Source organism: Cavia porcellus, unplaced genomic scaffold, assembly GCF_034190915.1.
Source record: "Cavia porcellus strain 051 isolate PalLab524CR breed Dunkin Hartley unplaced genomic scaffold, mCavPor4.1 scaffold_49, whole genome shotgun sequence".
Lineage (NCBI taxonomy): Eukaryota > Metazoa > Chordata > Mammalia > Rodentia > Caviidae > Cavia > Cavia porcellus.
The window spans coordinates 1734294-1751070 of NW_026947532.1; the positions used below are offsets into that span (position 1 = coordinate 1734294).

Below are 16777 nucleotides of genomic sequence, written 5' to 3' on the forward strand. Positions count from 1 at the left end.
GTGGTGCAGGGCCTGCCTGCCTGCCTGCTAAGTGTGAGATTCTGAGTTTAATTTTGGTACTGCTCCCCCTCCCCAAAATCTGATCGAAGAGCTGATACTCAGGTTTTCCAGCTCTTCATTTAAAAAAAGTATGTGTGCATGTACACATTCCAGTGACACTTGGGCACACACCAGCTTGGCATGTTCACAAGCATGTGTGCTGCCATGCACATGCTGGGAGGTGAGCACAGGGGGAGACTTGCAGGGTTTCCGTCTCCACCGCTGGAAGTGTGAGCTGAGGTCTGAGAAGGGCGGGCTCCAGGTCGCCCTGCTCATCCTGCTCCGGGGCCCTGACAGCCTGCTGGGCAGGAGGGGGCTGTGTGCCATGTGTCTTGTTTACTTTTTTCTTGTTGCTGGGACAAAACACCTGCCACTCAAAATGAAGGAAGAGAAGATTTATTTATTAGTTTGTGGAGGTTTCAGTCCTTACTCAGCTGGCTCCAAAGCAGGGTGGCACTGCACGGTGCAGCACTTAAAGGCAGCATCCAGAGCAAAAGGAACAGGTCTCTTCTAACTTGTACTATAGGCAGGTCCCGGCACTCCTCTGCTGCCCCAGCACTCCTCTGCTGCCCCAGCAAGGGTGTAGCACTCACAAAATCTTGCCTCCTTTGTACAAGGTGATATTTACAAAGTAAGAGCCCTGGCTCCCTGCTGAGCCTATGGATTAAACTTTTAAACTTCTCAAGTTGATACAATGTATCAATCATAGACCCCTTGTCAACTTGGCAACCAGACATTTCTTTAAACCAGCCTCCAGATACAAAGGCCTGCTTATTCTTAACATTTTGCAACTTAACTATCCTTAAAGTCTGAACATTGTGTTACATTAGAAACATAACATTTTGTCCTTGGGCCCCCAAGACTCATGCACATCCCTTTATGCAAAAGGCATTTAGTCCAGCTGCAAGAGTTGCCAAAGTCCTGTTTCAGCACTGCTGTTGAGTCCCAAGGCAGATGCTTAGCTGCAGCTCCTGTACAAATGAAAACAAAGTTAAACACTGCCAACATTCAGTGGCACCAGATAGGCTTTCCCATTCCAAAAAACACAAATGGGGATACAAAGCACTGGAACCAAAGCAAGCACAAAACCTAGCAAGGCAAACATTAAGTCCTGTAGTTGCAAGTCCAGCGTTTGAAGCCATCTGTGAACGGTGAGCTCCAAAGGGCTTGTGTGACTCTACCCCACAGCACTTCTGGTGGTTACTGGTCCCACAGCTTCTCGAGGGCTGGCTTTGCTCCCTCCTTGCAGCTTTCCTTAGATGGTCCATGCTCCTGGCTTTTCTAAATTTCTGGGGTCTCCACTGCACCTTTGGCTTCACACATTGTCCTCTCAACACACTGCCCTCTCAAAGGCACACTGCATGGACTCCCAGGGCTTCTGAAATCTGGGTAGAAGTTTTTTTTTTTTTTTTTGGATCTTTTTCCTTTTTGTCGGTACTGAGGATCGAACTCATGACTACCTGCTTACAAGGCAGGCGCTTATGCCGCTGAGCTAAATCTCCCTCTCTGGTAGAAGTCTTTTTAATCTCAGAACCCTTGCACTCTTCTTGGGGGGGGGGTCCTGGGGATCGAATTTACAGCCTTGTACTTTGCAGGCAGGTGCTTATGCCACTGAGCTAAATCCACAGCTCTAACCCTTGCATTCCGTATGCACCTAAAACCAGCACCACATAGATAGTGCCAAGGTCTGCTACCAGCTGGAGCAGTAGCCAGGCTTCCTGTCTCTTGGCTTAGGGGTCGAGTGCCTGGATGGCTGGGCTCTCTGAATCTGATTGTGAGGAACAGGTTCTCTATGCTGTCTCCATTCTGGAACCTCCACTGCCATTCTGGAACCTGGTATTCTGAGGCTTTCTCCTCCAAGCAAAGTCTTCCACTTTGCAGTTTGGAGGCTGCAAAGGTTCGAGACTTGCTGTTTTCTGTGGTGCCTTCTGTTTCTTCTCTGCAATTGAGGTTTTTCTCAGCTCCATCTCTGTAGCCCACAGCTTCACTGGAGCCTCCTTTCTGGCCAAACTCACAGTATTTTAAATAATCCTGCTGGGCTCTATGCTCTTGATTTGCAACATAAACCTGGCTAAAACTCCCCAGCAGTAGCCATGCCACTGCCTCAGCACTGGACTGCTCTGAAATTTCTTCTGCCAGATTAGTCTACCAACCTTAATCTCAGTCTCAGCCAAAGTTTCTGGACACAAGCAAAATGCAGACAAACTTTCTGCTAAGCCATAGCACATGTTGTCTGGAGTTTTTCTTTCCAGCAAAAAACTCCCAAGCCCGGCCTTCACCAGCAGGCTTTCTGTTGGGCTTCTGGTCTCCTGAGCTCTGACCAGAATCTCCCATGCAGAACAGCCTAAGGCTTTCCAGCTTTATATATTCAGGTGACATCTCCAAACCTTTCCAAACTCTTCCCACAAGCCATTCCCAAAGGCTGTTGAACCACATGGTCAGGTACAGTCACAGCAACAACCCACTTCCACTGGTACCAAATTCTGTCTTGATTATTTTTGTCTCCTTGCTGGGACAAAACAGCCGACCGGACACACACATGAAGGAAGGAAGAGTTTATTTCTTAGTTTGTGGAGCTGACTCCACTCAGCTGGCTCCAAGGCAGGGTGGCATGGCACAGGGGCAACTTCAAGGCAGCAGCCAGAGCAGGTCTCTTCCCCTATCTTATACTGTACACAGTGCCCACACTCCCCACCCTGCTGTGCAGGTGCAGCACTCAAATCTCCTTGCTCTCCTGCAGGATATTTACAAAGAGCCCAGGCTCCCTGAGGAGTTTCAGTTAAACTTCTAAACTTCTGGTTGCCACAATATCAATCATAACACAGTGTGACTAGCTTTTTTTTAAATTTTTTTTTTTTTTATTGGTACAAGGGATTGAATTCATGACTACACGCTTGCAAGGCAGGCACTTATGCCAGTGAGCTAAATCCCCCGCCAGTGTGACTAGCGTCACAGCGGGACCCACTCGTCTCCTTCGCGGCCTCCGAGAATCTGTAGAATCAGGTACCATTGCTAGAAGGGGCAGCAGATGCCCAGGGCCCAGCAGTGACCACCTGCCGCACTGCAGTGGAGGCCGATTGCTGGGGGCACAGTCGCACCCTCAGTAAAGCGGCTCCCACACTGCCCGCTGCAAGGTCGGGTTTGTTAGCACAAGCTGGGGAACACTGGGACCGTGTCCTGTGCAGGTCTGGGGCCTGAGGATGACTCGCGCCCTGCCAGGTGGGGCCCTTGGCACCCGGGATCTACTCCAGACCTCCGCAGGACTGAACTGAGCCCGCCAGCCACTGCACATTGGCCTGAGTTGTCCTGGGCCATACAGGCCCAGGCTGCGCTTTTCTGCTGGTCCTGCAGGGGTGCACACACTCACACCCCCCCCCCCCCCAAAAAAAAAAAAAAACAGTGGTTAGATGCCACGAAGTAGGTGGCAATGCCTTAACCGTATGCGTGTTGTTAGGCCCAAGGGCCTCTTCCATCCTTGTCAAGGGGAGTGCTAACCTTCTCTCCTTTCATACAACACACTTTGTAGTCTATGCGCGCGTTATTTATAGGCCGCATCTCGCCTACACTTTGCAGTAATGACGACTTTCCGTTCCCTGGCTATAGGACACACTGAGCGAGGTAGCCCACAAGACAGAACGCAGCATAATTAACAGTTGTTCATCTTTGTTAATCTGAACGTGTAAGGAGTAAATTACCGTTTTGAGCGATAATGAATTCACAAAACCAGCCAATCAGAGGCGAAAGAGAACATTCACAGTCCCGAGCGTCCCTCCGAGAGCGGATTCCCCCGGAAACAAAACAGGGCGGGCGCGCACTTCCCACAGGGACACGTCAGGCGCTTGGCGGGCAGAGGAACGGAACTGTCAGCGGAAGTGGAAGTGGCTGGTAACGAATCAGCATCAGCGTCCGCCGATCCCTCCACGGACTTCCGGATGCAGCCGCACGCGGGGAACTGTGGGTGCCGAGAGGCGGGGACCCATGGGCGCCGTCTGCGCATGCTCTGCGTTTCCTCCCGCTCTGCGCTTAGCTCAGTTGCGTCTGTGGTTCGAATCCCAGCTGCCGGCCTGGGGTCTGCGCGTCATCTACCCGAGGCTGGAAGGACAGTACGGCTTTGCAGCCCTGCCCCTGACCTGGTGCCTTCCAGTAAGCCAGAGCAGGTGGCAGCCGCACCCATGTTGGTAAAAATACTTGAGTATGTGTGTGTGGGGCATATGCTTGTGTGTATGCATGTCTCCCCATGCACACACATGCAGGCTCATAAATGTTCATGCGCGTGTATATGCAGAGGGCCCATGTCTGCACATGTATGCACGTGGGTGTAGGTGCACTCACATATGCACACCTGTATCCATGCATCACAGGTTTATGCATGCGTCCCACAAACAGGAGCAACTCGAGGCCTGGTTCCTGGGAAGGACTGGCAGCTCTGGGTGTGAATGACACCAGGGACCCCGAGCCAGTGTTGATCCTGGTGGCTGCTCCAGCCCTGTCTCCATGTGGTGTAGCCTTCATACCAGCACACTCCCCTGGCCATGAGAGTGGTCAGCTCTAGACTGAGTGCTGCTATCTTTCACAAGGGCCAGCGGCTGGATCACTGATGCTGGACTTCATTATGGTCCTCTGGGTCCCACCTACCCCTCCTGTGGCCTCTGTACTCATGGTCATCTGGGTCCTGCCTAGTCTCCCGCCTGTGGCATGCGGTGTGTTGCAGGGTGGGGCTGGGGCCTGGTTGGTGCTGAGCGCCTGTGAGTGCTGAGGCTGGGGTGGCCTATATGAGCATCCTCTCACCTATTCCTGCCCACCAGGGTCCTGCTGCATGGGCAGGCTGGGGCTGGTAGCAGCCCGGAGCTCCTCTCCTGCTGCTTCTGCCTCAGAGAACCCCTGCAGTGTTCTGGGCATAGGTCTGGGCACTTGGCATTTGGGGGCTCCCTGGACACAGCCTGGCTCTGTGAGTTACTGTCCTTGCTGGGCAGGGGATCACAGGTCAGGCCCTTTGGACTTCCAGATGCACCCTTGTGCTGGGTATTGTTAAAATGAACATCTGATGAGATCTCAGCTAGGTCTCCCCAAGGGCCATTGGGGGCCCCCATTGCAGCAGCTGTGTTGCTTTAGGGTGAGGTGGAGGTTGCCTCATCCTGGGACTTGGCAATGGCTCAGGGTGCGGGTGGGTGGCAGAGGAGCTCCCCGGGGTCAGGACCAGGCCTGAGAGGAGTGGCTTCAGTGGCTGTGTTTCCTGAGGTCTCAACCTCTGCCAGGCACCTCTGTGCAGCTGACCAGGACCCCGCAGCCTGGGCCCAGTGCCCATACCTGTGTGGGCCGGGTGCACATTGAATCCATACCAGGCCAGGTTGGCCTCATCTCCCCAGGCACAGACCTCCAGCCTGAGGCCTGCTGCAGCCTCTCTCTCCTCTGTCCCAGGAAGCTACTGGAGGCCACTGAAGTGGTGGGCTGTGCCAGGCTAGAGGGAGAGCTGGCCTTGTCCCCTGTGCCTCGAGTCCAGGGTGGGAGATGGATGGCAGGGTGAATGCTGAACATGTTTTTTATTTTCTATTTTTTGAGACAGGGTCTCGATATATAGCCCAGGCTGGCCTTGAGCTCATGGCAGTCAGCCTCCTGAGTGCTGGGGATGGCAGATATGTCAGAGCATGCTTTGAGTGCCGTGATGTCCCCGAGGTGTCTTGCTTCACTGATGTTTGTCTGAGGTGTCCCTGAGTGGTGTGTCCCGGGTTCTTATTTGCTAACCCTGATGATCCTAATGCCAGTGAGGGGCACCCTGGTCCTTTACCCCCCAAGCTGTGTTTCCCAACCACTCCTGAGAGCTGTCCCCCGAGAGCCCCGTGGGAAGGGGAGGAGGTGCTGGCACGTACCAGGTTCCCTGGTAAACTGTTTCTGCTCTCTTTCTGTTCCAAAGGAGTGTGGCTCTGTGGACACTAGGAAGGGGTGAGTGCCACACGTCCCCTCCAGCTGGGGCAGGGGCCCTCGGTGGGGAAGGGAAACTTGTGGGAGGGAAAAGGCCCAGGGCCCCGGCCGGGGAAGTGAGGAAAAGCAAGGCAGAGCCACACAGCCCAGGCCCGGCCTCATAGTCCTGCAGCCTGGTGGTGGGGAGGGTGGGGTACACACTGTCACCCCCTGGCGGCCGCAGCTGGATTTGTAGGCGTAGGCTCAGCAACTGCGGTGGCCCTGGCCCCGCGCAGAGTCCTCTCCTGGGATTTCCCAGGCCTTTGCATCTGAGGACAAGAGTCTGTGAGTCAGGACTCAGTGGCCAGAGCCCGGGATGAGGCCAGTGTAGCTGGGCAGTGGCTGTTGCCTTCCTGGGGTCTCTTGGACCTTGAGCACTGGGTGCCATGGACACCCCACGGAGAGGAGGGACTCTGCAGATGGACTGGGGCACGTCCCTGGAGGTGCTGCTTCCTTACTTTCTGGGCTCCTGGGACAATGGCAGAGACAGGGGACAGCCCAGGAATAGCAATGAACCCCAAGAACTCCCTGCCTGTTAAACCGAAGACTTCAGTGACACGGGACCCTCCTGGGGCCGTCGCAAAGGGCCCATGGGCTCCCCGGGGCGGGCCGGGCCCGCCCCGCCCTTGCTCCCACCTCTCTGGGCCCTGTTCAGGGTCGAGGTCCCAGCGTCAGCCAGTGGCTGTGGGGTGGGACACCTGGTATATGGGGCACAGGGTTGCCCTCCTAGGGCACCAGGTGGGGCGATTCCATTAGCTTCCACCGGGGGGCAGGCGTGCGCCACTCAGGGTATGAGCCCTCAGAGCCAGGCCGGTCCCAGGCCTGAGGCTGAGTTTGGGGTTCCAGTAGGGGTGGATGGGGGCAACAGGGGAGCTGCGTGGACCTCACCTCCAAGCCTCTGCCCCTAGCCTCTCTGTGGCCTTGGGAAAGCTCTCTACCTGGTCCTTGCCTCATTTCCCCCCCACCCCCAGGGACTGAACACAGAGTCCCAAAGTGCCTGCCTCACTGAGCCTGGCTGTGGCCATCTAGGTTTCTAGGTGGGGAAGTCAAGACCAGTTTCTAGGTGGGGAAGTCAAGAAGGTGACACTGCAAGTGACAACCCCTGTCCTGACCCCAGCCCTCCCCTGGCTCGGTCTGTGGGCCTGGGTCACCTGCTCTGCTGCTGTGGCTCCAGCCCTCGGCTCATAGAAGGGGTGGCTCTGGGTTCCGCTGAGTTCCATCACGTGGTGGTTGAGGAGAGTGACTTCCAGATCAAGGGCCCTGGTGGCCTTGAGTGGGACAGTTCGTACAGTCTGGGCTGCGTCCCAGCCCCAGCTGCTGTGGCCTCGTCCGTGAATGCCATGTGCTCTGTGCACCCTGGGTCGCGTCCCCTCTGTGGGCCTGGGGGCTGCCTGGCTGCTTGTGAGGGAAGCTGATGGCCCCCAGGGGCCCCGGCCTCTCCTCAGGGGCCTCTGAGAATAGAGTGACCGCTGACCCCGGATGCGTGGGGCGCAGAGGGGAGGGAGCATTCCCAAGGTCAGCGTTCGGGCAGGGACCTCTGCTGCCCGCCTGGGCTGCCCTGTTCCTGCCCTGTCCCCGCGGCCAGTGGCCCTGAAGCCCTGCGTGGGTGTGGGGCCTGCCCTTCCTCTTGGTATAAATATCTCATGATTGCTCCCCAGAGCATCCCAAGGCCTAGGGTGGGGGACAGAGCCCCAGGCCTTCGAGCCCAGCCTGCCCTCCAGACTGATCTAGGCTCTTCCAGAAGTTTCTCAGGCCACCTGCTGTCCAGCTGGAGGGGGCCCCGTGGTGTCCAGGAGAGCACGGCGCTCTCACTGTGCCCCTTGCTCTGTTGTGTTTGCAGGGCACGGCGATGTCATTCCTGGTGAGGGCCTGACCCGTGACACGGTCCATACCTGTGACACATTGTGATTTTGGGGGAGGAGTGCTGGGGATTGAACACAACCTCGCACTTGCCAGGCAGGCCCTGGGCCGCTGAGCCAAACCCTGGCCGCCTGCGCCATGGCGGGCTTCTTTTCCATCCGCTCCCCTCACCTTCCTCCTGGCCTCTCTCCTGGCCTCTCTCCAAGCATCAGGGCCCGGGTGGCTGGAGCAGGACACCGCGTGTGCCATGGACACAGCGTCCTTGTCCTCCCCACCCCTTGCTTTCTGTTACTTCTGTTTTATTTTGCTCTTTAATTTGTTTATGCTATGGGTTCTTATAGACGAGAAGTTGTCTTTCTTTCCCATGCTTGCACTGGTGTTTGTGGATGTGGCTGGGGGACAGACGAGGGGATGCCTAACACTGACCTCTGAGGTTGGGACAGGGTGGGAGGAGGAGGCAGTGGCCAGGTGGAGAGCAGCGTCCTGGGCATGATATACAGAGACCATGGAGTGGGCTGGGGAGGACGAGTCGCAGGAGGACAGTGGGCCGACATCAGGTGGCCATGTTGACGCTCGGGTGATGAGGGGCGGCGTGGGGCAGTGCAGCGGCAGAGCCCTAACCATGGTGGCTTGGGCGGGCAGAGCCAGGGCTGGGATCTGGGGTCCCCGCAGAGAGGCATGGCTGTGGGGCTGGAGTGGCCTCCAGGGGTCTGCATGAGAGCAATGGGTGTCCCTGCTGGGGGCAGCCTGATTAGAGGCGTTATCCTGCTCCTGTTGGCCGGGGGGCTTGGGCTGGCTCACACCATCGCCGGAGGCTCTGGGGACCGGAAGCAGTGCAGGGGGTGCCCGGTGGGGTGGGCTCAAGCTGGACTTCCTGTGACTGTGAGGTCCTGCAAGATAGGGGCCGGGGTCGGGGGAGGCCTGGACGCCTCCTCTGCGTGCCTGGCTTGCCTCCGCTCTCCCAAGCGCCCTGGCTCTGACCCTGTGACCATGGCCTTGACCCGTGGTCCTAGCAGCCTCTGCTATTTCCGGCCCTGCTGATCGGGGCCTGGTCACGTTCAGAGCTCTCTGCAGGCCTCAGGCTCAGCCACCGCTGAAGAAAGGGCTGTGTCCCGGCCCGTGCAGCTCCAAACTGCTGGTGGGGGACCCTGGGGGTCCTGTGGGGGTCCCGGGCCCTAACGGGTCCCCAGTCTCCAAGACGAGGTTCTGGGCTTCTTGCGGGGTCCCTGGGCCCTGCGAGGAGTCCCTGAGTACCATGAGGGAGTTGGGATCTGATGAGGGGCTCTGGGCCCCTTCACTCTACACCCCCCAGGGTCACTCAGGGCCACCCTGGGGCCCAAGCCTGCCTCACTCTGCCTCACACAGAGACACTGGGGCACAGGTGACCCGTGGAGGCCACGGCCATCTTCCCATCTCTTGGATGCGCTCTTCCTTCTACTCCCAGCTCATCCCCGTCCCTCTTCTCTAGGATGCCCTTGGCTGGCCACCCTGGACACTGTCCTGTGCTGCTGCCCACTGGTGGCCTTCTGTGTCCACTGTGCCCTGGCCAGGCTGGTGCAGCTGCCCTGGGCCTCGTGGCAGAGGTGGCAGTCTCAGGACCTGGAGTTCATGCCAGTGGCAGAGCAGAGGAAAAGTCAGAGGGATCAGACAGGGCAGAGGGCGGCAGGTGGAGCCGCTTCTGGGCTGGGGCCTCTGGTGCCCACAGTGGAGACAGATGAACAGGTCTCTTCCTCAGCGGCTCCTGTGGCCCAGGCCCCAGGCTGGACACAGGCCCAGGCTTTTCCTGCAATGTGGGGATGCAGAGCCGGGGTGGGCACTGGGATGTAGCCCCTGGGGCACTTGCTGTGGCCTGGAGATGCCGGGCTTGGCATCCCTTCTGGTCCTGCTAGGCTGGTGACCTCAGGGCCTAAGGGACCAATCCTGGCCTCCTCTAGGCAGCAGTGTGCTCACCTGCTGGGCGTGGCTGCTCACGCATGTAATCCCAGCACTCGGGAGGCTGAAGCAGGAGGATAATTGTGAGTTTGAGACCAGCCTGGACTACAAAGTGAGCTCAAGCCCAGCCTGAACCACATAGTGAGACTCTGCCTCAAAAAGACAAAAAAAGAAAGAAGAAAGAAAAAATAAGAAAGGAAGAAAGAAAGGAAGAAGGGAAGAAAGAGAAAAGAAAGAAGAAAAGAAAGAAAAGATAAGAAAGCAAAAAAGAAAAGAAAAAGAAAGAGTGTCCTCAGGCTCCTGGGGAGCGAGCCAACCCTCCCAGCTATTGGCACATCTGATGTTAATACACAAACTTCTAAGGACGAGGCTTGATGAGTGCAGGCACAGCGTGGAAAAAGCTGTAGGCCACAGCCGGGGCTTACTTGCTTTGGGAATCTTGGGACTCAGAGGATGGGCAGAGATCAAGCTTTGACCTGAGGAATGAACAAGAAGAGGCTGAGCACAGAGATATTGCAGAAAGGGAGATTGGAAATTGGGCCAGTATGTGCAAAGATCCTGTGGTGGAAATGAGTTTGTTGGGTTAATCAGAAGGGCAGGGAGGGTAAAGGACAGTGTAGGCATCTCCTCCAGTTCTCTCTTGAGGAATCGGCCTGGTCACTCCTGCTGCCCATCTTGGTGAGTTCCATGTCCTTTCTACCACATCTGCCTGACTTTGGTTTGTCCTCTCTCTGTCCCAGCCATGAACACCCCCAACCCACGGAACTTCATCTCTGCCACCTGCAGCCCCTCTCTTGTCCCGATACCAAGCAGCCACCACTGCAGTGGCCCTGCGAGTCTAGCATCCTTCGCCTTCTGTCACCACTGCTCAGGGCAGCTCCCTGGGAAGCTGAGATGCGCCTCTGTGCCCCCTCAAGTCACATGCACCTCCCTCTCACTGTCCCCGTGTGCCTCAGAACCCTCCTTGCCCAGACCTGGCTGCACCCTGTGCTGATGGCCATTGATGCAGAGGGGTCCTCGCCCATGCTGCTGAGATTGGGAGAGGCCCAAGCTCCCAGACACCTCCCAGCAAATACTGCCCAGCAGCCCCACAAGGGCCCTCAGGCTGTGCCTGCCCTTCCCCTGGCTGTCTCTGGCTCCTTCTGGAATGGCCTTGTAGGCAGCACCCGGTCTGTGGCATGGCTGTGACTCGGCTTCCTGGACCCTCTGCACCATGCCCCACGCTCTCTGGATATCCCGTTCAGGCAGAGTCCTAGGGTCCCAAGTGGGGGCCTTGGGATGTGAGAGAGGAGGGGTAGGCAGAGGCAGGAGAGCCCTGCACCAGCAGAGTGGGGGTGGGGAGAAGCCAGAGTCCTGTCCCACAGTAAGGGACGGGTGGTAAATGGCCAGCACTGCCCCTGTGGCAGCTCCTCGGGCCAGGGGAGCCCTGCCTAGGCCACAGCGCCTGGGTGGCTGGATGTGGGGCCTGAGACAGGAGCCCTGCGTCAGGTGACGCGTCACCTGTGTCTCAGCATGCAGCTGCTGGGGAGATGGTGGCGGGCGTTGCAGGGTCATGCAGCTCTGGTTTCTGTTGGAGCCGGGGCGGTGGGCTCAGGTGTCCCAGCAGCTCCAGGCCAGCGTGGGGCCCGGAATGTGACAGGTGATGTCCGGAGCTCCCTCCAGGTGGGGCATGGTGAGGGGGGCCTGGGCCTGGCACCGTGTCTCTGCCGCTCTTCTCTAGTTGCTGAGACAAAACACCCAACACCAAAAGAAGGGAGGAAAGGTTATTTAGCTCACAGTTGGTGGAGGTTCCAGTCCATACTTAGTCGGGCAGCAGTTCACGGTGACAGAAGACGGCAAAAGTTGCCAGAGCAGAAGGGGAGGGGCGGAGAGAGGACCTCCTGTCCCTTGTAGTGGATGAGGCCACAGCACCCTGGGGGTGCAGCACCCACATCCAGAATCCCGGCACTGGACCAGGAATCAATCGCAGACTCTTTGGGGGTCATCCAGACCCAAACACAACACAGTGGCTTGGGCGGGGCAGAGGGATAGGGGGCTAGGAGGGGCGAGGAGAGTGGCAACTCTGCCCACAGTGTGCTGACTGTGGCCGGCGTGTGTGTGCCTGTGTGGGAGTGTGGTGTGTGGTGTGTGTCTGTGTCTGGGTGGTGAGTCTGTGGTGTCTATGGTGTGTGTGTGTGTGTGCTGGTTTGCATGCATGTGCATGTGCAGGCCGTGGGGTCCTCTCAGGCCCTAGAGCCCACTCACCATCCAAACACATCTGCTTTTCTCTTCCTGCATCACAGCTTAATACTGACTTGGAGAGCCACAGGAAAAGTCCCTTCCTGCTGGTGACCTCTGGGGGACATCTCGCTATGACCAGCACACAGGCACACAGACAGACAGACAGACAGACACATGGGCAGAGGTCCTCTTGCCCCTGAAGCACTCGCAACAGCTGCAGTGCAGCCCCCCCAACCCCCTCTGACCTGGGACCCAGGCACCTGCTGGGTGGGGGAGGTCTCCCCTTTGGCCATGAACTACACCTTTGTGGGAGCTGCAGGGAGCCCTGTGTGTGCTAATAACATAAAATCCTGCTCAGCAGCGTTGCCCTGGTGCATGCCGACTCCCCAGGCCACTGTGTGCCCATGGGGGTCACGGGAGGATTCGGCCCTGGGGGAGCAGGTGTCATGGGGACAGCGGCCCTGGGCCAGGCGTGGCCATTGCGTGGTGGCCAGGTCCCTTGACCCTTCCTGGAAATGTGACTGCTGGGTGGGCGGGTCCAGTGTCACCCCAGAACCCCTGCCAACTTCCCCAAACAGAGACTGCGTGTTCTTTGTGGAAAGTCAACAAGACATGTGAGGGTGCTCGTGGGCAGTGGGGGCGAGGGGGCAAAAGTCACCCGGTGAGCGGTTCTCACAAAGCCTTTGCTCTCCCTACAAACCCACCTCCTCCTGCATTTGGCCAGTGTCAGGTGCCCTCTCCAAGAGCTCAGCTCTGGCAAGGTCCTCAGGGAGCTCCTCGAGTGTGAGGAGCCCAGGCAAAGGCCGGGGGTCTTGCAGGGTCTTGCAAAGGCCAGGCTGGTCTAGAACCTGTGTTTCCAAAGGCTCTTCCTGCATCACCCTTCTGAGTAGCTGGGACCGAGATGAGCGGCACCCTCGATGGCCTGAGGCCCCTCTGAGGCAGCAGGATGGAATCCCTGGACCTTTCCCGGGTGTGGGGCCCTCCAGTGGCTCCGGCTTACTCCAGATGGGGTGCTGAGGCAGCCTGCGACACCACCCATCAGCCCATTTTACATATCGGGAAACTGAGGCAGTCCTGGGGCCCAGGTCAGGGGTCCAGGCCCAGTGAGTTAAAGGCCTAGAGCGACAGGAACATCACAGGGCATTTGGGGCCACAGACGCAGCTCTGCTGTCCTCTGGGCAGGGGACCAGGGTCTTGACGTTCGGCTTGGGAGCCACCACCTTGTCACTGCCTAGACATGCTGAGTCCCCTCCGCACTTTGCCCTGTGAGAGGGGACGGACCCCAGGACAGGGTCGCTTACTGCAGGACAGCCTGGCCCTGCAGGGAGGTGGCGCTGGCAGCTGTCACGGTCACTGCCACCTTTCCTGGGAAGTGAGCCAGGCTGTGCCCAGGCAGGGGAGCAACTGATCAGCTCTGGTAACAGTCGGGGACAGAATCAGCCCAGGGTCGGTCCCTGTCTGTGACAGCCTGGCATCCAGGCACCAGGTCCTCAGGTCCTCAGGACAGAGCCCGGGTCTGGCCCCAGGCTTCACTCTGTCCTCTCCACTGGGCCATCAGTGCAGGGCCCTGTGGCCTTCTCCATCACATCGCCTGGGCCCCGCACCATCATGGGAGCCATGGGCAGTGCTGTCCCTGTGTTCCTTTGAAGTCCTCCCTACGTGCAGAGGGGTGGATGTCATGTACTTGTCCTTGTCCGTGGTGGGTCCCAGCTGCCCCTCCCCTGTCACCTACTAGGGCTGAAAGGTCAGCAGATGCCTGAAAGCTGGTCACAGAACTCAGGATTCAGTTAGGAGGGAGGACATGGGGACGCATAGCGGCCATCCTGGGGCCTACATCCTTGGCAGCAGTGGAGCCGCAGGCTGGCCTCTCCCGGTGACGTCCAGGGACTCCACACCCCCTGGGCCACACAGGGGAGAAGCGTCTGAGGGTCTGGGGCCACAGACTTGCCAGGTGGGCAGTGGGATGGTGGTGGCCCAAGGAAGGGCAGTCCTGGAGCCTCCAGACAGGAGAGGGCTGGTCCTGCTGTTCCACTCCGGGGAAGGTGCCCTGACTGCAGCCCGGCTTCTCAGGCACAGAGGTCACAGGGACCCTGCCCGTCTCCAGCTATTCCAGGTGCTGGGAGCCCCTGCCTTTCCTCCCCTGGCTCCCTGCTCAGAATCAGTTAATCAGCGGAAGAAATCTCTTGTGTGGCACCTCTCCGAGCCCCGCAGGCCCTTACAAGATTGATGAATGCAAACAGCAATTTCTTGGGCCTCGCGCCTCCGAAAACACGGCACTTTTTCAGATTGAATTGCCACTGCGCGCCCGCCCGCTGTAAATAAAGGAGAGGGAATAATGCGAGAGATTTGTTACCGTGGGCAGCCGCTGCCTGCTTCCCTCTGCCGTGGGCCATTAGGGGGCCGAAGAGAGCGGGTGAAGCACGGAGAAGCAGGAAGAAGGGACACAGCTGGTGGGGTGGCCTGGCCTGGCGCAAAGGGAGGGACTCATGTACCAGTGGTGACCTGGTGGTGGCTTGTTTTTTCTGGGTTGTGGGGAGGGCTGCAGGGCCAGGACTGCTTGTCCTGCAGCCTATGTGGTGACCCAGGTCCTGGACACTGCCCCTGCCCCTGCCTCCTTCTAGGGCAAAGCGGGCACTGTGGGGCCAGTGCAGGGGCCGCCTGCAGGTGCAGCTCCTGGAGGTCTGGCCAGGGCCCAGGGCAGGACCCTGGAGGCTGGGGCAGGCAGGACTCTCCCAGCGCAGCCCCTCCTGTGGCTACCGGCTGGGTCACGGTCCAATGGTACACGGCTGTGTGCCAATGCCTAGCTCCCTCTTTGCCCAGGCTGTGCCCTCTCCCTCACACCCGAGTGTCCCCTTGGTGTCCTCCATCAGCCAAGGGGCTCCAGGACAGCACCCAAGGTGAGAGCTAGAAGGCAGGAGCTACATAAACATGTAAACAGCTGGGTGTGGTGGTACATGCCTATAATGCCAGTGCTCGGGAGGCTGAGGCAGAAGGATTGCTGTGAGTTCCAGATCAGCCTGAGCTACAGAGTGAGTTCAAGGCCAGCCTGAACTGCATAGAGAAACCCTTCTCAAACAAACAAACAAAATATAAAAACAAAATGGGATACTGATGTTGGTAATGACCTCCGGCTTGCAAGGGCTTTCCACGCCAGGCCTCTGTGATCTGGGCCATCTTCACCTGCAGTGTCTCCATGGGGCCAGCTGTCAGGAAGTGCCCATGGGCAGTGTGGCCCCTGTGATCACCTCCAGGTCTTTGTAGGCACAGGTGCCTCTTGGCCCATAACACAGTGGTCACTGGTGGACCGACCCTTTACAGATGAGGGCTTGTGTGGTGTGTGGGGCCAGGAGGACAAGGCCTGTGGTCAAGGCCAGAGCTCTGGCTGCCTTTGCTCTGCACCTGGCCAGGGGTCCCAAGACTTCGAGGGGACACCAAGCCCTGCAGTGGGCACTTAGGATTGGCCCTGTCCTCTCTGTCAGCGGCTGTGCTCTTGGGCAGAACTGGGGCCCTCTGTGGGCTGGTCATGGGCCACTGGACATGGGGCTGTTTCTGCATGTGGCCAGGTCTTGCTCAGTCTTTGGAGTAGCAGGAACTGGGGCCGCTGCAGGCCCTGGCTCCGGCTGTGTACCTGGCTGGGGTCCCCCGCCTGCTTGGGGGGTGAGGAGGCGGTGGGGCTGGTGCTGCTGATTCTGCAGCCCTGCCAGTGCCTGTTCTTGTGGAGCACTATGTCCTACCCTTCTCCAGGGGACAATGGTGCCTTAGGAAACCACACAGCAAGGACCTGCAGGGCATGGAGGTGCGCAGGGCACAGAGCTGCCCAGTGAGGCACCTGGCCGGGCCTCCCGGAGGAGGTGGCTGCATCAGGTTCAGTGGAGTGGACCTGGAGGAAGGGGCTTCCGGATGCTGTGGAGTGGGGAGGCCGGAGTGTTTTAACAGGGGTAGATGTGGTCAGAGTCAGGCTTTGGAAGCCCCTGGGGCTGGCGAGTGGCCTGGGGGTTGTGGAGGTGTGTGGGGTTGGAGGGAGGTTCCAGAGGGGCTGTGTGGGCTGCTGCTCCAACTGGACATCTGGGGGCTTCCCTCTTGGTCCTTCCCATCAGCAAGTGTGGAAGCTTCCAGGAAGTGGCCCAGGAGGCCTGAGCCTGCCGTTTCCCCAGCTGGTGTCCCCTCCCCTGAGAGAAGAGGTCCAGGCCTCGCCTCCACCTGGTGAGGACCTGTGGGGCTTCTGGCTCTTTATCTCCATTCTGGTCCCTAATCAATTGGCCTTCAAGAGCCCTAGGTGAGGAGGGAACCCGGGATGCAGTCAAAGAGAAGCCACTGGTGCCTGGCCCGTAGCTCTGGGGGCTGGTGGGGTGGACAAGACCCTGGTTCCCGTGGTTTCAAGCAGCTGTGAGTGGGTGACTCAGGCTTGCAGCAGGTGGCAGGCAGCAGGTGCAGCGGGCTCTTGAGTTAAGTGTGGCTAATTTAGTCCAAGAACACGATGCCACCAGCAATTTCTGCATCTTAGCGATGACAGGAGAGAGTCAAGGCCCCACCAGGTCGCAGTAAGTGGGGGCCAGGACTGGCTGCTGGGGTGAGGCCTGGGGTGTGAGGTCGGGGCTGGGCTCAGGCTCTGCAGCCAGTCCCTCCAGCCAGGCAGCACGAGGGAGCTGGGAGAGACCACCTCAGCCACCTCCACTCCAGTGTGGTTACAGTGACAGGGCAGGCATGGCTGAGGCAGGTGACAATCTTTGATGGTTCTGGAGCTGCCCTTTCCAGGCCGGCTAAGTGG

The 16777-nt window shown here is 58.5% G+C and overlaps 1 long non-coding RNA gene and 1 other non-coding gene across 2 annotated transcripts; both read right to left on the reverse strand.

Moving 5' to 3' along the window:
* Window positions 1-419: 419 nt before the first annotated feature.
* On the reverse strand, window positions 420-3878 carry LOC134474985 (uncharacterized). The gene is made up of 2 exons (XR_010045964.1): window positions 3735-3878; window positions 420-1010 (listed from the first exon to the last, which is right to left on the reverse strand). It is a non-coding gene; the product is annotated as an uncharacterized LOC134474985 (long non-coding RNA).
* On the reverse strand, window positions 3431-3556 carry LOC111757749 (U6atac minor spliceosomal RNA). The gene has a single exon (XR_002792043.1). It is a non-coding gene; the product is annotated as a U6atac minor spliceosomal RNA (small nuclear RNA).
* Window positions 3879-16777: the final 12899 nt, after the last annotated feature.